The 22,344-nt window shown below is 35.4% G+C and overlaps 1 non-coding gene and 1 pseudogene across 1 annotated transcript; one reads left to right on the top strand and one right to left on the bottom strand.

Moving 5' to 3' along the window:
- The window catches only part of LOC101963749 (histone deacetylase 1 pseudogene), a 75,159-nt pseudogene that overhangs the window by 6,947 nt on the left and 45,868 nt on the right, over positions 1–22,344 (bottom strand).
- LOC120889421 (U6 spliceosomal RNA) lies at positions 8,911–9,017 on the top strand. The gene has a single exon (XR_005733314.1). It is a non-coding gene; the product is annotated as a U6 spliceosomal RNA (small nuclear RNA).

The raw sequence follows: 22,344 nt of genomic DNA, 5'->3' as shown, positions 1-22,344 counted from the left end.
TCCTAGTTTTCTTTGCAATGCCGGGTAGAGGAAGGAGGAGGTGTGAAGATGGAGGGAGAAACAAGCAGGCATCTAATGAGATACACACCCTCCCCTCTGTCATTAGCTGCCTCTCTGTGGAGAGCCATTGAAGTATCAATGCAGATTATTAAGGTATTAAAGAGTGTGTGTGTGTGTGTGTGTGTTTCTAGAGATCAAACCCAAGGCCTCAAGCATGCTAAAGAAGCTCTACCACTGAGATACATGGCTAGCCCCAGGATTGTTTAAAAATTCAAAAATAGGAATTTGAAATTCTGATTCTTCAGTCAGTGACCTTGTTTGCCTTCTTTTTATGTACATCCATCACAACTAAGTTGTTTCATTCTCTATAAAATATTACGTTTGCTAAATTACATAAAACATTTTATGTGCACTAATCCACAGCTAGCCTGCTGCAGAAGTTTTTTCCTGTACTACAAATGAAAGAAGCAAATGTCAAGAAAATAACTTAAGGGGATGTGGCTCAAGTGGTAGCATGCTCGCCTGGCATGCCTGCAGCCCGGGTTCAATCCTCAGCACCACATACAAACAAAGATGTTGTATCCACCGAACACTAAAAAATAAATATTAAAAAATTCTCTCTCTCTCTCTCTTAAAAAAAAACTTAATTTATGTGGCAACTATCTAAAGGGAAATCATTGCCAAAGTATGTGGTCAGGCCAGCAAACACTAAGAATTAAAAAGTATGAATGATAACTAACACTCCACATTCAAGGGTGCCAGACATTGTGGTGAGACATTAGCCAGACATTGTGGTGAGAATTAACTCATTGACTCCTCCCCAAATCTCTTAGAGATAGTTATTATTTTACAAATGATGACACTGAGGTTTAAACAATATAAGGAAATTGCCCCAGATCAAATGGCATCTAAGGAAACCAGAACATAAACAAAAAGAGACCCAGAGACAGACCATAAATTTGTAGAGCTCTCTCTAGGAACTTCATTGAGAAAATAATAAACCCAGGGCTTCTCAGACATCAACTCTTACATTACATTCTATATGCTATGTTTGCAAATCATTTTTTGAAAAACAGTTGTAACAAGACTGAAGCAAACGGACCTTCACATTAAATCTGAATTAACCAATAATTGACTTGATCAGGAAACCCTCTTCCTCACACACTGCTGCTCAACAAGACTTTGCTACTTTTGAACCCAGTAGAACAGTCACAAATCACAGTAGAACTCAATAGAGTCAACACGAATTGGGAAGAATGATTTATGTAATTGGAATACTTTTAAGGTTATTAGTGAAAAGTTTAAACACATGGAATATAATTACCTTAGCTAAAATTCAGTTGCCACATAGCATGCCCCCACATAAAATAGGACAAACTGCTTGGTAAAGACTGTGCTGGTAACTATGAGTGGAAGAAACACTGGCATCCTTCACAAGGGGCCAGGAAATCAGTTCCAAGCCAGTTTTAGAGAGGTCACTGCCCCAGTCCCTTATGATACTTTCTGTTACATAGAAGGCATCGTTTGTGAAATCAGAAGCACCAATGCACAAATGAATTCAGGGCACAAAACAATTCGTCCTTTCTGAGACACAAGATCAAAGATGGATATAAATGTGGGGGATGGGAACTAGAGAAGGATTACACTGTTACAGTTTTTCATATTTTAAATAAAACTTCTACATCTCTAACCATAGCTATTTCCAATTTGTGAAAGACAAGGTGCTGAAAAGTTGATTCTCACTCAGTATAACAAGATGCAGCCACAATGAAAGCAGGGTGCTTGCAGGCAACAAGGCAGAACTTGTCTGGGAGAGGGGAGTTCAGTTCAGATATCCCTCTCCTAGCATAGCCTTGACTCCAGCAAGTCCCTCTTGGGACCATCAGCATGGTTTGGCTAATAGAACAAATTTCATGCTGGCTTGCACCTAATACCTCTCTGTTTCAATTGCATTTTTATTTACAAAGTGACTTGTGTAAAATGTTTAGAATAAAATTTCAGAGATTTTTTTTTTTGGTGGGGGGACAGCTAGAGAGGTGAGGGTTTAGCTACATATTGTCAGAGGAACATAAAGCCAAACACACAGATAAAGCCCCATTCTGAGTAATTTCAGGAGAAAAGAAGCCCTTTTAGAAATGTATGTTCCTCACAGAGCTGCTTGCAGTACTGTAGATTTGGATTTACAGTACACATTGAAACTAGGCAAACCTAAGTTGGCATCACATATTTTTGTAAGTAGTTGTATAACCTTGGAGGAGTCAATTTATTTATTTCTTCATTTCCCCACCTTACAGGGGGTATAATAAAAGTGCTTATCTCATAAGAGATAATTCGGTGAGACAAATTACTGAAGGCACTTTTTGCAGGGCCTACAATGTTCTAAGTGTTCAATAAATGCTAAGGTTGGTAAGCCTTTTATGAGATTCCAATTTAGTTGAATATCACCAAGATTCCAAAAGTTTCTTCCCATCCAGCTCCTATTTTTTTTTTCTTTCCCACCTACTCCTGCTCTACTTTTTCTCACCATATTTGGAATTTGATAGTACTAATTCCAAAAACACTTCACAAAGAGATGCACAAGTGATTCTGAGAGGCTAAAATGATAATACCATCAGAATTGGCACATTCCCTGAGAAAATGCAGACTAAAAGATAAGAGATTTGTGGGAAACTAACAATAGAATTTGAATTCTTAACAGATAAAGACATTCTAAATGCTCTCCTAAAACCTGTTCAAAGTGAATTGAGAGAAAAAAAAGAGACATTAAAACAAACTTAAGAAAGTTAAGGGAATTAACACAATGTGTCCTTCTTCACAGAATATATTTTTCACTTGGGAATATTTAAAATTATCCCATGAAAATATTTTTAGATATTACATTATATTGTTGCTTACTAATTTGCAAAATAAAAGGAAGATGGGATGGAAATAGAATTTTCTACTGAGTGAAAATGAATACAAATTAAAATGTTATGTTCTTAGGTGAGGAAATGTGCTTGACTTCAAAAAGAAGTGGGATTCACTCGCCTACCCACATTCAGTTAATGAAATGTAACATGCCCCTGACACACTGCTTTCCACCAATGCTTTATGCCAGAGTCTATGAAAAGCTGAGCATTAATAGCAGAAAAAAATCACCTTCTGTTTGACCAAATAAATACGACACAAACACTGAACTCTGTGTGGGGTCATTAGGTTTTTCTTCATACTATTTCTAGAATTGAAAAAAAATCACAAATCCCTCTCCAGCTTAGTTCTTTTATGTAACAAAAGCATTATCCAGATCAGCCAAAATGTATTCTTCAGGATGCTGACATCTCCAGAATGTCAAACAGGTTCAGTAGACACCAGATACAGATTCTCTCTTTCATGTGGAAAGGTTAACTAAGAGAAGACTTCATGTGAGAAAACAGCCCCCATAATTCATGTTATTTTAATTTAATCTGAATGTGATTCAATTTACATATAGACTGGAATGCAGTGTCAGGGGAAAATAAACTATTTTGAAGAAATTAACATTTTGGCGGGGGATAAAAATGACCATTTTAAAAAGTGATGAACATTGTAAAGCTATATGTGCATTTGAGAAAAGGCAGTGTAACTATGATATAAGATTAGCATTATTTTTAAAATGAATTATCCATAAAAACATTATAAGCATATTCTCTGATTTTAAAAACATTGGTTTTACTGCCTTCTGAAACTTTGAAAGAGTTATGGTCTTTAATATGCTATAGCTTTTAACCAGACAAGCATATTTTTCTGGAAGATATTTCTTCAGTAGAATATAAATTAACCACAGGCATGATAAAATGGTCAGAGCTGGCAGGAATGGGAGAGAGCTGGATGATATTAAGAAATTAAATGAAGAAAATATGGTGAACCTTTATCAATAAATATTTAACCATAGAGTTATATTATGGTATTCTTAAAAGGAGAATATGAGTGATGAGTAATATTTGTATATCTGTTCCCTATTAATTTTAATTGTTTATGCTTAATCTTATAATTAATATAACACCATGGTTTTTCTACACCTCTTTTTAAAATGACTATAGTCACTTTGCTAAAAAGTTTAATCAAACCCCAGTTCTCCAGTCCCATTGAGAATTATATAATAACTGTATTTAATTTAAACTTTATCACAACTTATGCTGATTAACCTTAAAGCTTAAGTGCAGAGAAGCACTATAATTAGAATTCAGAGCACAAATCTATGGGAAAAACTGTTTGTTTATTTTGTCTTTTGCTTTTTCCCCCTAAACTCTGAAGTCAGCTTCATTCACAGATTAATTTATCATCCACTTTCACAAATTATACCCACAAAGTACCTTGCCAATGTTTCCCCTGGGATTTTTGCACCTGAAATCCCATCTGTAAAGCTGTATATTTATATTTTTTCAGATGAGTTTATTGTCTGTAAAAGTCCTATAGAATATGCTAAAAAGCAACTAAAACTGGGTTTAATAAGTTTATACAATCCAAGGTCAGTATAAAAATCAGTTATAATTCTCTATGTTAGCAATGAAGAACTGGAAATTGAAAAATTATAATAGTGACAAAAAATATTAACCACAAAGGATATAATTTTTAAATATGTGCAAAATCTACACACTAAAAAAAACTACAAGACATTTGCTGAAAGAAACTAGAGAACAACTAAATAAATGGAGAAATATACTGAGATTTATATTGGAAGCTCAAGATTGGCATAGAGATTCATTGCATTCCCAGTCAAAATCCTTATGAGTTTTTGCAAAAAAAAAAATTGACAAACTGATTATGTAATTTATATTGAAATCCAAAGGACCTAGATTAACTTTTGGGTAGGCTGACAAGATTGGAGAACTGCCACTATCTAAATTCAAGAATTCCTACAGTAAGCAAAGTGATATAATATTGGCATAAGAATAAACATGAGAATCAATGGGACAGTATAGAGGATCCAGAAATAAATCTAGACCAATATGGCAAATAGTTAATAAATAAAAATGTTAAGGTAGATAGAGAAAAGATAACATTTCAACAATGGTGCTGAAATAATTTGGTATCTACATGCAAAAGTAAATATAAATCACTTCACAAATTAAAATATTTCAAAATGTACCAGCAAAATAATAAAACTTCTCAAAGGAAGAATAGAACAAAATTTTTGTGACTTTGAATTAGATAAAGATGTCTGAGGATGCAAAAAGCATGAATCAAAAAAGAAATAAAGTAATAAATTGGGTTTCATAGATTCCAAACTTTTCTGCTTTTTAAAAAGCCTTGTTAAGATAATAAAAAGGCAAGCCACAACCAGAAGAAGATATTTTTAAATCATCTAGCTGATAAAGTATTTCTATTCAGAATATATGAAATGTTTGTAATTTAACAAAAAGATAGCAAACAGTCAGATCTTTTAATGGGCAAAATCTTTGAGCAGACACTTGACCAAAGAAGGAAGAGATGTAGATAACAAATATGTGAGAGGTGTTCAACACCATTGGTCAGTAGAATGAGATATCACTATGCACTTAACAGAATGGCTAAAGTTTAAAAGTAAGATAAGCATGTGTAAATATGTAACAATGAACCCACTATTGTGTATGATTGTAATGTATCAATAAAAGTTAGTTTAAAACTTTTTAAAAAATAAATAAAAAATAAGACAATGTCAAAAAATAAAAATAACATTTTAAAAAACAAAGATGCAGAGCAACTGGAACTCTTGTACACTGTTAGTGGGAATGGAAAACGGTCTGATCACTCTGGAAAATTTAGGCATTTCTTCAAAAGCTAAACCCACTATGTGGTCCAACCATTTTATTCTTAGGTATTTATATAATAGAAATTAAAACATACACAGATTATACTCAAATTCTCAAAACAGCTGCAATACACACACACACACACACACACAAAAAAAAAAAAACAACCCAAAACTAGAAACAAATCAATGTCTAACAATGAGTAAATGTGATAAACAAATTGTGATATATCCATATGGTGGGCTTATATTAAAGAATCAAAAGGACCAGACATGCAAAAATTTGGATAAGTCCCATTAATACTATGATCAGTACAATAAATGAGACACAAAAGACTTAAGCTATATGATTCCATTTATATGCAATTCTAGCAAAGGCAAAACCAACTCTGGTGCCCTTTACAAAAAAGGAAAGCAAACACTATGCAACTCCTAGAAGAAAACATAGGGTCAACACTTGAGCTTTTAGTCACCGGCAATGACTTTCTCAATAGACCCCGAAAGCTCAGGAAATAATGTCAAGAGTTAATGGATGGGAGGGCATCAAATTAAAAAGCTTCTGCACAGCAAAGGAAACAATTAGGAATACAAAGACAGAACCTAAGGAATGGGAGAAAACCTTTGCTAGCTCCTCTTCTTACAGAAGATTAATATATAGAAAATATAAAAAGTTCAAAAAAAATTTACAACAAAAAATCACATGACTCAATTATTAAATGGGAAAATGAATTAAACAGACATTCCTCAAAAATAGAAATACAAAAAATGGCCAATAAATACATGAAAAAATGTCCAACATCATTGGCAACTAGGGGAATGCAAATTAAAACTATACTGAGATTTTATCTCACACCAGTCAGAACAGTACTCATCAAGAATACAAATAATAGTAAATGCTGGACAGGATGTGAAAAAAAAGGGATCATTTTTACACTGCTGGTGGGACTGTAAATTAGTACAACCACTATGGAAATTGGTATGGAGGGGGTAGGGTTATGATTCAGCAGCAGAGTGCTCACCTAGCACATGCAAGGCCCTGAGTTCAATTCTCAGCACCACAGAAAAATAAATAAGCAAAATGAAGGTATTATGTTCAACTACAACTAAAAAATAAATATTTTAAAAATTAGCATAGAGGTGCCTCAAAAGATCAGGCATGAAAGCACCCGATAAAATAGCTATACCACTCCTGAGTATTTATCCTGAAGAATCAAAGTCATCTTACTACAATGATACATGCATACTCATGTTTATAAAAGTAAATTCACAGCAGCCACGCTTTGGAACCAACTTAGGTGCCCTTCAACAGATGAATAAATAAAGAAAAATGTGGTAGATATACACAATGGAAAATTACTCAGCTACAAAGAAGAATGGGATTATGGCATTTGCTGGTAAATGGACGGAACTGTAGAATATTATGCTAAGTGAAATAAATAAGTCAGTCCCCCAAAAATCAAAGTTAGAATGTTCTCTCTGATATGTGAATGCTAACCCATAACAAGGGAGGGTAGGGAAGGGAAACATAGAAGTTCATTGGATTAGACAAAGGGGAACGAAAGGAAGAGAAGCGGGTGGGAATCGAAAGACAGTAGAGTAAAATCAGACATAATTTTCTGTGCTCACATATGAATACATGACCAGTGTGACTCTACATCATGTTCAACCACAAGAATGGGATCAAAATTGTAATGAGTTGCACCCCATGTATGTATAATATGTCAAAAATAGAGCCTATTGTCATACATATATTGTCACATATATTAAGAAATGAATGGAACTAGAGGCCATCTTGTTAAGCCAAATAAGTCAAACTCAGAAGGTCTAGGGTTGTATCTTCTCTCTCAAAAGCAGAAGTTAGAGAGGAAAAAGGAAAAGAAATGGAGATGGATCTCCTAAAAATCAAAGGGAAATTAGTAGCAGTAAGGAGTAGAAGGTTGGGTGGGGAAGTGCTGAGGAGTGATATTAGCCAAACTATATTGTTATATTGTGTGCATGTAAAAATATGTAACAATAAATCCATTATGTACAGCTACAAAGCACCAATTAAAACTGTGTGGGGGGGGGGAGGAAATCAAGCACACAATTACAACAGTATCAATTAATATCTTTTTTCTCTTTTGAAGTTACTCATGAGGAACTATAACAGGTGATCCCTGAAATTTCAGTTTTTTAGCACAAAAAATTCATTTCTTCTTTGCACAAATTCCAATGCAACTAAACAATAGTTTTCCTCTACCCTGCAACTCAGAAATGCATCTCTTCATCTTGGATGTTGCCATTGCAAGATGTGGTTTCCAAGATTTCTGGAACAGGAAAGCAACAAAGGAAGTAGGCCAGCTCTTGACTGCTGTGGCCCAGATATCATACGTCAATCACTTTCATTCATGTTCCATCAGTCAGCCCTAGTCACCTGGTCCTAACTGAACACCAAGGAAGGTTGGGAATGGAGGGGGGAAAAATGCAATGGGTAAGTACTCAATATGCCACATACCTTTTACCGGTTTCAGATATGGCTAAAGGGTGAAGGAAGTTTGAAACCTGAGGCAAGAAATAAGTGCTCTATACTACTCAACAGGAAGGGAGGGAGGGTGGATAACAGTGCATTAAAGACAAATTATTTCAAAATTTTTCTTAGGTGGCCCCATATACATGATGGACCTCTTCTTGGATCAGATATAACCATCTCTTTGCTAAGTTTCCTCATCTGCAATATAGTAACAACTCATCATTCTACTAACATATTTGAGCAAAGATAATAATAGTACCACAGCAATAAGATTGTCCTAAACCTCACCATAGAATGATATATGCAGTCTGAAAATTCTGTCATATCAAATTTGGTATCATTATTGTAAGATTAAGGAGTTGATCAGGATAAGCCTGCTGTTGAGGAGAGAACTTAATTACCATAGTCAAATTTGTGTTATCACAGGATTCTTTACCATAAAGATTCTCTGTATGTAAATGAAATTATTATTATCATTAATTTATGAGGAAAAAAAGCTACTCTATGAAAGAACATTTTCTAATGTTATATCTTTGGATACACATAGGACAAACTATGGGTTGTGTCATAATACAATTGTATCTTCAGGTAATTCAATCCAAGTAATTAACTCTCATTTATCTTAGTGTTTCAATTCAAAAAGAAACATTGAGTGCTAGCTTCTGAAGCACATATGCTAAAATTGAAATAATACAGAGGAGGTTAGCCTGGCCCCTGTGCAAAAATGACACACAAATTCATGAAGCTTTCCATATTTTTGTGGTATTGTGTGCATGTTTGAATATGTAACAATGAATCCCACCATTATGTATGACTATAGTGCACCAATTAAAAATATGGATAAAACAAAAAAGAAACATTTATTATGCACTTACTAAAGACCAAGCACCTTGTTAAAATGTTCATTTGTTATCTCATTTAGGTTAACAACTTTTTCAGTTATACATCTCTTTCTTGCTCTGAACTTTTTTAAAACTGACATAAGTAAAGCTCAAAGAAACTACTTGCCAGTGGCTGAGAAATAAAAGATTTAAAAGGTCTTTTTTGACATCTGCACTACTTCTGGTACACCTGTAACCTCAGCTGAATAACACAAAGGTCTTTTTCCTTTAGTAAACTCTTTTGACTTTATTATTGTGCTCTCGATTTTTACTAAACATATCCATATCTGTTATTGGGGCAGGTATTCAGAGTAATGTAAATTCTTCATAAAAGTGATTAATTTATGCCAGTTTTCCAGAGGAAGAAAGAAAGACTTGAAGAATTCAAACATATTTTTTTTTCACTACCAAGATTTGGACCCAATCTGTATGATTCAACTCCATTTCATGGTACCTAGAGCTTTTCTATTTGTAGAAGAGAAAGTCCATGATTGTTACAATTACCATTAAGTATGTGATAGAATTATCTCTGGAATAAGTTAGATTTTATAATAACGCAATTAACTAAAATGACTAGCAGTCTCATGCAGAAAACTCCATGACATTCAAACCCCACAAAATATGTTGGAATAAGATACAAATAAAACACTATAAACCAGAGGAAAATTATTCTTAATCAATTATTAAAATATTCACATAATTATTATCACAAAAGTATATTAATAGATGAATGTTAGCAGAATATTTTATTAGCATTCATCAAATGTTCCTAAAACATGTAAGGTTGTAAGTGTTTTTACAAAAGAATATCAGCCAGAGATGAGGTCATCCACTATCAATTGACTTCTCTTCATGTCAGTCTGACCTGACCTGAGCTATAATTTCTGATGAAGGAGTCAGAATCACACCTAGTCATTTAGATACTTGGCAATCCTTCCCAGTCGCTAAGGAAAATCAAAGCCGTAGGACAGACATTGGGAGGAATGCCTCAGAGAAATTCAATGAAGGCTTATTAGAGGTGCCCAAGGAGGCAGTTCCAGAAATTCCATGCAGCAGGACTTAGGGGCAAATGGGTTCCTGATCTGTTTTGTTGGAGTTTGCCTACACTTCACATTTGATTTGGAAAGGGTCAACTGTCCACATCAGAGGAAGAGTAGAATGGGGGATCAAGACTTGGGGAGATTATAAAAGGAGCAGGGTGAGTTTTTGAACAAGGGAATAATTCTCTTGAACCTGAGACCAGAGATCTTTGCCCCCACCAGGTTTTGTGACACCCCAGAATGGCAGCAAATGAATCCATGCCCTCTGTGAGCATCCATTGGAGCTGTGGAAAACTTGTGCCTGAGAACCATAAGCAGCAGAGCAGAAACTGAAGAACTAACCATGAAGAACAGACACAATCAAGGATAACTCAGCAGATGCCGTTGTGGCATCTGGATCCACAGCAGATTCACATCCTCATCCTTCTCTTCCCCCTCATCTGGATACTATCACACTACCTGGAACCTAAAAACACTTTGGAAGAAAGAGGGATTTTGCCTAAATTGATAGAAAGGTTTTGCCATGCACATGAGGATCATCACAGACATTTTTAAAATATGAGTTTAAAAAAATGATTCCAGTTTTTATGCATATTTGAGGTTGCAGGATAATTTTTGCTTCTCTACACCTGTGTTATCCTGACAGTCTATCAGCTGATAACAAGTTGGTGTGCCTGGGTTCCCACTATAATTGCATTTCCATGAATAGGGTGGAGGGCTCACCTATTCCTTTGCCATACCTTTAAGTTCAACTCATCATTTCATTAGTCCCACAACAGGTGACTGGTTTGCATTATTGTTTTAAGAGCTCATCCTAAGTCTTACCTCCCGTCTCAGCCTCAAGCACTTGCCCCTGTCCCGCCTTCACTCACCATCATCCCCATCTAATCCCAAACTATTGATCTCTGACTCTGCCCTCAGTCCCACCTTTGGCACTGTGGACTTGAATGTTTACACACAGTCTCTCAGGGTGTGACCTTTGACGTTTTCTTGTGGAATTGACTTGTCTTGTATTCCCCATTCTCAGGGTCTTATTCTGCCCTGGGTACAAAATTCCCTACTCCAAGTTCAGCTCCACTGAATGCAAGTTCTCATCCTGGCAGTTTATCAAATGCCTAGTCTGACCAATTCTAGTATCATTACAAATGGTGAATTTGGACAGACAAAATAAAGGGAAAAGTTCTTTGAAGAGTTTTTAAAGGCTTTCCATGAGTGGTTACCATTTCTCTAGTGAACATCCAACACCTAAAAACATCATGTGGCCTAATCCTTCTTTCTGCCACCCCCAAATCCACAGTCATCTAATGTGTTCCTCCCCTGTTTACAATCAAGTCTCTATTGATCTCAAAAACCCTTAAAATCGTTTTAGATTTGGATATTTTATGAACAACAGCATTTGGTAGAATGGTCACGTTGTCAAAAGGAGTTCAAATATCATCTCCACAACGTACATGTTACGGGCCACAGTTGCTTCACCCAGAAGGTGGAGACTATGAGGTATTTCTCACAAGGTTGCTCTGAGGATTTGCACATGAAGAATACCTAGCTCGGCGCCTGTTATATAGTAGGCACTAATATTAGTTTTTCTCTACTTCTGCCTTCCTTTACTTGGTCTTAGTGGTTGAATTACTTGGGTTAGAAGGTCTTATTCTGGAACACCCTATTTTGGAGAGAACAGAGCTGGATGGATCACTTTACTGGGCATAATATAGAGGCACCCACATCTCAATTCTTCATCACACACTTTTTATTAATTCAATACTCTCTATCTGTAATGTTACCTCCTGGATTACTAACTAGAATGTCACGGAATGAAAACTGCAAAGCCTGGATTCCAAATAGGCCCACCAGAGGCTCCAAATGTGGGATAATTACTTGGAATATAAACATTTCTTTAAAAATATCCCTATTTTTAACTCAGATTTAGACGAGCTATTACATAATTAGAGCATGACTTCTCATTTCTCCTTCCAAAATGACTCTTCATCCCACATCTAATAGGCTGCTGGGTCACTGTCATACCCAAAGAGTAAGAGAGAGTAGGATGCTAATGTTCTTTCAGGAGCAAGTTAACTCTGTACCTACTGAAAGGTGATTTTTCATATTCATGAGTCAAAAAATGTGATAAGTGGAGAAAGGTTGAGGCTGGCTCCTGAGCCAAATGAGATAAAGAGGCAGCCATACCGTTCCTGAAGATTCAAAGTGAGGTCTTCTTTGCAGTTTCTCCAGTTAGGGGTCAGGAGGTCAATCCCTCCTCCATCTCTTGGGGCTAGAGTGTTTGCCCTTAGCACACATGAAGAATCACCTTGAGGTGTTTATTAGCACATTCTTATCACCTTCTGCAGCTGCTTGCTACTTAAGAAGCAGAAACCCCCACAGATTAGGAGAAGCAAGACTATCATGGTGAAGGAATTTGAGATGGTTACCTGTGAAAATTGAAGTTACCTCCACACTTCTCTCGGTTAAAGCAAGAGAAAACTCTGAAATAATTCCTTGCTATTCTTGTTCTCAAAGTGTGCCCAACTTACATTTTCTTTTTGTTTGATTGTTTAAAAATAAAATAATTCCCAACTTTTGAGAATAGAAAGAATCTGGAATATAATGCCTGAATCTGGTCATGTAAGAAATATCTCAGTGAGATGTGCCTTTAATAACACACTAATTGTAACTAAGTGTGACCTATTGAAAAGTTCCCATAGCTGTGTCTTGAAAGGCTGAAATAACCTAAATTACAGAGTGATAGAGGTCCCTATTGAGTGTGGAAAATTTATGGTGTTTATACAGGGAGAGACATTAGCCAACCACAATTCATGCTAAGGAGGATTTTGAACAAAGTCCAGATGGTGTTTCAGCAGTAAAATGTAGTTATCCTGGGACTATCTGGTGAACAACAAAATCATTGAAGTCAAGCTCATTGTCTTTTGTAGGAATCAAGTTCAACAGAAGCAGAACCAGAAGCAATGGAAAACAGTCATATAGTTTAATATTTTTTACATTAGAAATGACACTGTTTATTCTATCACCTAATTTTTATTTAATGTACAAATCATATATTTACTGCAATAAAGGAAAGGAAAAGGGGAAATGTCACATTCCCATTATCCTAATATGGATAATTAAAAGCATACATAATTCAACACAACTAAAATCAAAGCATATCTTCAATTTACTTTCTATTTTTTTAACTTAACTAAATATTAAATAATCATTCAATAATCTCATTTTGGGAAGGCTTCATAATGTTCTGTCTAATTTACCTACCATAATATATTATTTGAGTCCCCTCTAAGCTTTTTAGATAGGATGCTTACAGTTTTTTAATTCTTATATATAAAAATACAAAGAATATATCAGGCAAACAGTTCTATCCCCTTATGATTTTTTTTCCTTAGTCACCCTAATCTTTTGAAATGTGGCAATACAACTCCAATATGTCCTCCCTGTGACAAATTATTTGTTTTATGTTTCGCCACATCTGTGCTAATATCTCCATCTTAAAATTTTCCATTTCATAAAGCCGTCTCCAAATTCTATTGAGCTCAGATGACTGCTCACAGTAAGTTCCATTTTACTTGGCTCCAATCAATTACAGGAATATAGATGATTTACAATCCAAATCATTTGAGCTCATACATTTCACATAGGGTAAAACAGAGTTGACAACCTCACTTGAAAATGTTAAAAGGGTAGTCCATGTTTTCATGTACTAGTAAGTGATTTCTCAGTTAAATCTGAATGAATTTGAATATGTAATAGAGCCCAAATAGCCCACAAGTCTGGATTTTGTGGAATGCACAGCATGGGATCATTTCTATACTGAGATTAAGCATTTCATTAATTAGTAAAGTCTCAAATCTATTTTTCCTTTTTATTCATGATTCAGTAACACCATTTTACCACTACTTTTCTAGAAACAGAGGGAGTAATATTTTTTCTTAGAAAAACAAAGTTTTGTTTCAAAGCTGCTAATGGAATTTTGTATGATTTCTGAGTTGTCTAAAAGTTCACTGCAACCATGCATTGCTTTTCCCACTGCCCCTTTCCCCAGTGGTTGCTTACCACAGGAGAAAGTAGAGAAGGTAGGCACATTGTTACCCAAGAGGAGGCCAGTCATGCCACTAGGAAGAGACTGGACACCAGGAAATAGGCTTTGGGTTGCCCTCTTTTGTAGTAATTGACAAACTGACATACTTCATATGAGTATCAAAGATAAATTGTACCAATAGAAGAAAGAATAGGCCCAAATCTTCACCATGTAGACCTAGGACCTTACTTCCTTGACAAGACTCCTAAAGTGCAACAAGTAAAATCAAAAATCAATAAATGGGATGGATTCAATTAAAAGGCTTCTTCTCAGCAAAGGAAACAATTAATGACATGAGGAAAGAGCCTACAGATTGGGAGAAAGTCTTTACCACATGCACCTCTGATAAAGCATTAATCTCCAGGATAGATAAAGAACTAAAAGAACTTAACACCAAAAAAAAAAAAAAAAATCCTATCAATAAATGAACTAAGGAACTAAACAGACATTTCACAGAATAAGAAATACAATTGATCAATAAATATATGAAAAAGTATTCAACATATCTAGCAATTAGAGAAATGCAAATCAAAACTAACTGAGACAAAAATACAGGCAACAATAAATGATGGCGAGGATGTGGTGAAAAAGGTACACTCATACATTGCTGGTAGGACTGCAAATTGCTGCAACCACTCTGGAAAGCAGTATGGAGATTTCTCAGAAAATTAGGAATGGAGCCACCTTTTGACCCAGCTATCCCATTCCTTGGTCTATCCCCAAAGGACTTAAATTTAGCATACTATAGTGACACAGCCACATCAATGTTTATAGCAGCCCAATTCACAATAGTTTGACTATGAAACCAACCCTAGGTGTCTCTCAATAGATGAATGGGTAGAGAAAATGTGGTATATATACTCAATGGAATATTACTCAGCTTTAAAGAAGAGTAAAATTATGTCATTTGCCAGTAAATGGTTGGAGTTGGAGAATATCATGCTAAGCGAAATAAGTCAATCCCAAAAAACCAAAGGCTGAATGTTTTTCTCTAATATGCGATGCTAATTCACAATAAGTTGGAGGCACTAGGAAAAAATAGCATTACAATAGATAAGGCAGAGGGAAGTGATAGGAGGGGAGTGGAAGGGATGTGGGCGTAGAAAGAATGAAAAAAGACATTTTACTGTAGTATATATGTGACTACATAGCCAATATGATTCTGCAACATGTACACTGAGAAAATGAGAAATTATATCCCATCTATGTATGATATATTGAAGTGCATAAATACATTCTATTGTCATTTTTAACTAATTAAAACAAATAAAAAATTTTTAAAAAGATAAATTATGCCCAAAAATTCACATCTGAATTATTATAGAGTCATCAGAAACTGTCAGAACAAAACTTGGTTTGGGATAATAAAAATGAGCTTTTAAAAATAATATTTTAAAAATATCATATGCAACATACTTCTGGTGGGTGGTTTGGTAGGGAGAGAGGTTTTAAGTCTTAATTTGGAGCTAACAACAAGAAATTCAGTTCGGTTCAATTTTCATAGATAATAACTTATAGTTAAAAATCAATCTTTGGGGGCTGGGGTTGTGGCTCAGTGGTAGAGCGCTTGTCTCACACGTGTGGGGCCCTGGGTTCGATCCTCAGCTCAGCACCACATTAAAAAAAATAAACAAACAAAAATAAAGATATTGTGTCCATCTACAACTAAAAAAAAAAAAATTAAAAAAAAGAAAGAAAGAACCACCAAAATCTCTCAAGGGGCTGCAAAGATCTTCTTTAGTACATGTATGAAGACTTGAATTGGATGTCAACATACTTTATATATAAGCAGAAATACAAAAAGCGTGGTATTTATGTGTATTAAGAATTGTAATGCAAAAAAAAAGTATTACCTTAGATTAGGTAGAGGGGAGTGAAAAGGGGAAGGCAGGGGATGTGGGGATAAGAAAAATAGTAGAATGAAACAAACATTATTACTGTATATATGTATGTGACTGTATGACCAATGTGATCCTACAATATGTATACTCAGAAAAATGAGAAATTATATCCCATCTATGTATGATATATCGAAGTAAAATAAATAAATCATTGGAAATAAAATTCACTAGAAAGAAAGAAAGAAAACAAATAAAATTTCATACATCTCATGACTGGATGTGAATATCAATTTACTGATGCAGCTGATGTTAGACTAATCTTTATGCTTTTATTTATTTATCTATTTTAAAATATCTTCTCTCTCTCTCTCTCTCTCTCTCTCTCTCTCTCTCTCTCTCTCTCCCTCTCTCTCTCTCTCTTGCTCTCGCTCTCTAGCCTCTCTCTGGTACTGGGGATTGAAGCAGGGCCTCATACATGCTAGCCAAGCACTCTACTACTGAGCTACATCCCAGTCCTATACTTTTATTTTCTATGATGTTGTTAAACATAGAAGAATCAGGGAAGAAATTTGTCTGAAAGACTAATAACTTTTGGAAAGAAATATCATTCCACATTAAGTGTATAATTCTGCCAGATTCAGCAACAAAGTAAAAGGTAAACAATTTACTTCACTTTAGAGCAAGTTGTCACATACAATGAGGGCATTCCCAAGAACCCATGGTTTAGGAAAGAATAAAAAACAAGATGGCGCTCTGAAGAAGGAGGTGCTGATCTTACAAGGTACTGAAGACTTTCAACCTAATGTTGAGTAAAATGTCTCATCCTTATCTGATGTTTCATGGTTTGAAAAGGAAGGACCACTGTAAACTCTTCCCAATTCTATTTAAGTGCTCTACTTGGTGTAGTTCCTGGGAAGTTTGGATTTGCTACTACAACTATAGTCGCAAGGTGTAGCCAGGTGCATTCACTCAGACTCTTGAGCAACAGTGATTGGCTACCTGCTAAGCTAGAACTGGCAAAGATGGATGCAGAGATAAACAAGGCTCAAGCCTGCTCTCAGGAACTCACAATCATCCAGGGCAGAAGTGATTTTTTTGACAACAACAATTTACTATAGAAAATTGATTGTTATAGTAGAATACATAAAAAAGGAAGAAAATTGGAAAGAACCCTTCACTTGAATCCATGATTTAAGTGAGGGTTATTAGGAAATATTTCCAGTATCACACCTAAATTGTACACTAATCAAGTATTCATTTATTTCTTCACTGTGTACCCATTGTGCCTAGGCTTGAGCAGCGTTCCTCTCTGCAAGAACAAGGGAGGAATTTCAGAGTTTCCACTTTGGACAGGTTAATTTTAAGAAGACTGAGACATCCAAGTGGTGCATGCCAAAGAGATGTTAGTTGTACATAAGCTTAAGAGTCCTCAGCGTAGAGACAGTACCTAAAGCCATGGGAGTGGAGGGGGCCTCCAAGGGAGAGAGCTTAAAGAAAGAACAGAATCTGGGATTGAGACTAAAGAGCATCAACATGGAGGGGGTTAATTAGAGGAAAAAGAGAGTGTGAGAAAGCTGAGAAAGAACAGTCAGAAAAGACTGAAAAACCATGAGGAGGCAAGCCAGGAAGAGGGAGGTTATGGAGAAGAGAGGAAAGGGAGAAAAAAAAAAAACTGCAGAGATGAGAGACATATGAGTGATCATCACCAGGACTGGGGACTCTAATAAAGCAGGGCTGAAGAAAAGAACATATTTAAGAAAATGTGGGTAATATTTGGAGGAATGAGAAGAGGCATTAGATCATGACAGAATGTATTCAATGTTCAAAATACTGTATTTTGTCATGGAGGCACTAGGAATCCAAGAGACAATTTTAGGCAATATGTTTTAGAAAAAAAAATTTTCTCCAGAGGGCTTGAAGATGAGGGGTTGAGGATGGAGGAAAGGAGTTCAGTTTTCAGAATTTATTCAGTAACTTTTCAGGAAGACCCAAATTAATAAAACAATGGATGGGGTAGAGAGGAAGAAATAGATTGGAGAGTTATTTAGGAGGCAAAAAGGTTAGAATTTGGAGATGGGAAGGGAAGAATAAAATGATTTTAAGGTTTAACCTTTCAGGGTTCCAAGATTCCTGTTGTCATTTACCAAAATTAAAAAAAAAAAAGCACAGGTTTGAGAGAGGAAGATGATATGTTCTGCACGTGATGAGTTTGAGTTGTGGGTGGCATATCTACCTGAAATATAAACCTGAAGCCAACATGGGTGGTAAAAGGCATAAACCTACTTGAGAATCCAGGACTCACAGGTACTAGTTGAAAGTCACAGAAGATAAGAAGGGAAAAGACACAGAAGACAGCATTAGGGAATCCTGCATTTGAAGAGTGGGCTAAGGAAAGACTGGTCAGTAAAGTTGGAGAAAAATCAAGAAAGGAATGATACATAAGTTAAAGGAAAGAAGAAAGAAATGATCAATAATATCAAATGGTATCACATATTTAAAGACATGTCAAGAAGGAAATTGGATGAATCTATCATCCATCTCTCTATCTCAATAATTAGGCTAAATGGATAGGTATTATTAAAATTTAAGTACAGATGTGTGAATGCACACACACACACACACACACATATACACACACACAGACTTGTTGTTGCATGAAGACGTGGATGGTAGAACCCTTGCCTAGAATGCATGATGAGGCTCTGGGTTTGATTCCTATAGTACACACACACACACACACACACACACACACACACACACACACACAATGTCATCAGAATTAAATGACAGATTACAAAACATAAACTTGGGAGGTGAGTACGGAAAATTTCAATCAAGGACAAGGAGAGTCAAGATACTTCTATAGTCTCAACTCCTTATATTTTTGTCATTCAATCTGCATGAATATGGTAGGCTTTTAGTATATGGTATTATATTATACTACGTAGGTTATCAGGGAAAACTAAACTTTCATGCCAGATATATGTGCTAAATAAATCACACACAGAGAAGGGAGAAGCTATGTAATAAATATTCATTGTGGCCTGCTAACCACCTTTTCTATAAAACAAAATTATGACTAGTAACAATTATGTAATAATTAGTAGTAACTATTTTTAGTTGCTCTTTAATTTTAAAACAAATTTTAAAGAATAAATTTTAAAATTCAGTAAAATATTTAAGGTAGGAACTAAAATTTTCACTAACCAAATAAAATTATCACCACTCATAAATCACATTCAGTTCTACACTTGTAAGTTTTAAACACAAAGAAAAGCCTGAAGGAGTCATTTAGTATGACAGAATTAAAAGAACTTGAGCTCTGTTTCTTCTTCTTTCCTGAATAAATTTGAATCTTCCATTTAAATGTGGGAATATGAAGAAATGCTCTTGAGATGAGCTTAGAAAATTCAGAACAATTTTGAACTCATTTTTGAAAGGAATATATATATATATATATATATATAATAGCTGTGTGCTTATGTCTTGGGGGTAACTATAAAAGAGAAGTCCTTGGCATTAACTTTCACATAGAATGCAATGTTTATTAAAAGATAAGTAATTAAAATGTCCCAATTCAAAGACTACATATATAGCTAAAACTCAACAGGGATCACAGCAGTAGATCAACCAAAGCAATGTTTTGAGGAAGAAGAGCTTATCATAGCCTTTGTTTAGAATTGCTGGAACACGGTGAAAACACAAAGCACACCAACTTTTAGTCATTTCTGTTATTGCTCCTAAATTCTACACCAAAACTACACATCCTTCCTCCCTGTACCCAGAGAGACATTCCCACCTACTGTGCCCTTGGTAAGCCTCTCTGGGGAGGAGCTGGGCACCACAGTTCCATCAGGCTCTCTGATCCCCACCATCATGCCTCACCTGCCCAGCACCACTGACCCTACTGAGAACCAGGTGTGATGTGGCTTTGGAGAATAAAACATCAAAAATAGTGCTCACAGAAATAATAGGGTTCTTTCTTGAATTTTTGCCTGATGTGAGCTGAAATATTGAATTGTAAAAGAGAATGTAAAGGTTAGAACTGTAAAAGGGCTATCTGTATGGGGATTATATTCTCAAAAATTAGCATGTTCCCCAGTGGAAAAAAGTATGAGTCAAAGACAGAAACCTAGCTTGGAGGCTTGGTGGAGGATAAGAGAGCCACGAACAGTTCTTTAACCTCAGTCTCAGATACAGAAAGCAGCTGTGTTTATGAAAGTCAAGGAAGGTGAGCTCTAGGAAGAGAACTGACTACACTGGTTCATGTTACAAAAATCCCCAGGAACATGGGAAGGAGAGACAGCTTGTCTTACTGGTGATTTTTAAGAGACCCATTTTAAAAGAATAATGGAGGAAGAAATTTACGACACAATCAGTGAGAAAATTAAATGGTACTGAAGAAGAAGGCAGAGGGTTTTCATCATTTTCATCACTCATCAGAACTTGACAAGAAAGGAAAGAATAATTTGGAAAGTGGATAAACACACAACTGTCCACAAAGTTTTTTTGTTGTTGATGATAGTGGTGGTTTGTTTTTATTTTATTTTTTAAGATCAGGAAATGTGCATATATTAGAAAGAAGACAAAGGAAATGCACTGGGGGTAACTGAGCTCTGCGCTGCACCAGGACAGTGGCCAGTGAGTGAGCAAATCAAGAGGGGAAGGAAATCCCTGTGACCTATAGACAAGAGGGCTGCAGGAAAAACCTGGTGACTGTAAAGTTGGAGGAATCAAATAACTGAAGACCTAGTATAGGTAGAGAAAAGCTTTAACAGCTATGGAAGAGGGAAAGGGGGTCATTGAAGTATTAATTTCAAGATTATGGAGTTGGAGCAAATATTAGCTGATAAAAGGATCATTTGAGTGTCCAAGCCCCAAGAGACACCTGCATGTGAAGGCTTTGATGAGGAACATGAATTATCAAGTACTCTAGAGAGAGCCTGATGCATCAGAATAATAGACATAACTCAAGGAGTGTGTGGTGAAATGCTTTTCAGATACCTATTAGACTATGGGATTTGAATCTGTTGTATCCTTGTACCTTAAATGAGGGATATGTAGGGTTCAAGGTATATTTCACTGAGATTCAAATGACAAGGTCCTTATCATGTCTAGTATAATTACTTAAGTGCTAGAGATAAGATTTACATATTTTTCAGGATGAAATGACATCCAAGGCTGACCAGAATTTATGAAGCCTAGTAGGAAGGCCTTTGCCACAGTTAACTTTAACAAGAAGTTATTCCTTTTTTTTTCTTATTATAAAAATAAGATACTGGTAATGAGTAAATTTTGGAAAACTATAGAAACACATTAAGAAGAAAACAAACTGAGTGCTATGGAGCACACCCATAATCCCAGTGACTAAGGAGGGTTAGGCAGTAGTAGGATCTCAAGTTCAGCCAATCTCAGTAACTTCATGAGAACTCGTGCCCTACTCTCCACCACACCCAAGAAAAAAAAAAAAACTAAACTAAAAAGAACTGCAGATGTGGCTCAATGGAAAAGCCACCATGGGTTCAATCCCTAGAACCAAAAAGAAAAGAAAATGTTTCCTTAATTCCATTGCCCAGAAGCAAATATTACACATATTTTGGTATGTGTGATGAATGTATTTTAACGAGATGACAGTTTTGGGAAATGGTGGCAGTTTGCTTGACAGACAGTAGAACATCCCTTAAATACAAATATTTGAAAGGAGACACAAAATTTCTGGCTCTTGTTATCGATGTCAATTTCTAAATTCTAATTTAATTATTTTGCATACATACTCAATGTTGACAACTAAAATTGAAAAGTGTGACATCATCTGATATTGCTTTTGATTCCTAGGCATTAAGACTTTAAATGTGATTGAATGTTTAAATTATTGGAAGATAGATTCACTTTTTAAAAAGAAAAGAATTTAAATTCGTGGAATAGATGGTGTGAGACTGGAAAAAATTAATGTAGATTTTCAAGGGTCCAACTTCATGCCATTTTTCAGGTGCTATCCATGAGAAGGAAGGACATAATTAAAACAAAATATGTAGATGAGATCACAATGAAATCAAGAAAACCCTGAAAAGAAACTAAAATAGGAAATAAAACCAGAGATTCTGACCTCAATAAGGACCTGGCACTATTGACCAATATTTCAAGACATAATTCTTTATTTTTAGTAAATAATGTATAAAGTGTAATTTTGCAATTAAGTAAAACCTTAACTTTAATATTCTTCCCATTTTAAGTTAGCAA

Source organism: Ictidomys tridecemlineatus, chromosome 8, assembly GCF_052094955.1.
Source record: "Ictidomys tridecemlineatus isolate mIctTri1 chromosome 8, mIctTri1.hap1, whole genome shotgun sequence".
Taxonomy (NCBI): domain Eukaryota; kingdom Metazoa; phylum Chordata; class Mammalia; order Rodentia; family Sciuridae; genus Ictidomys; species Ictidomys tridecemlineatus.
Note: the sequence above shows the minus strand (reverse complement) of the source record. Positions and strands in the feature narration are given on the sequence as shown.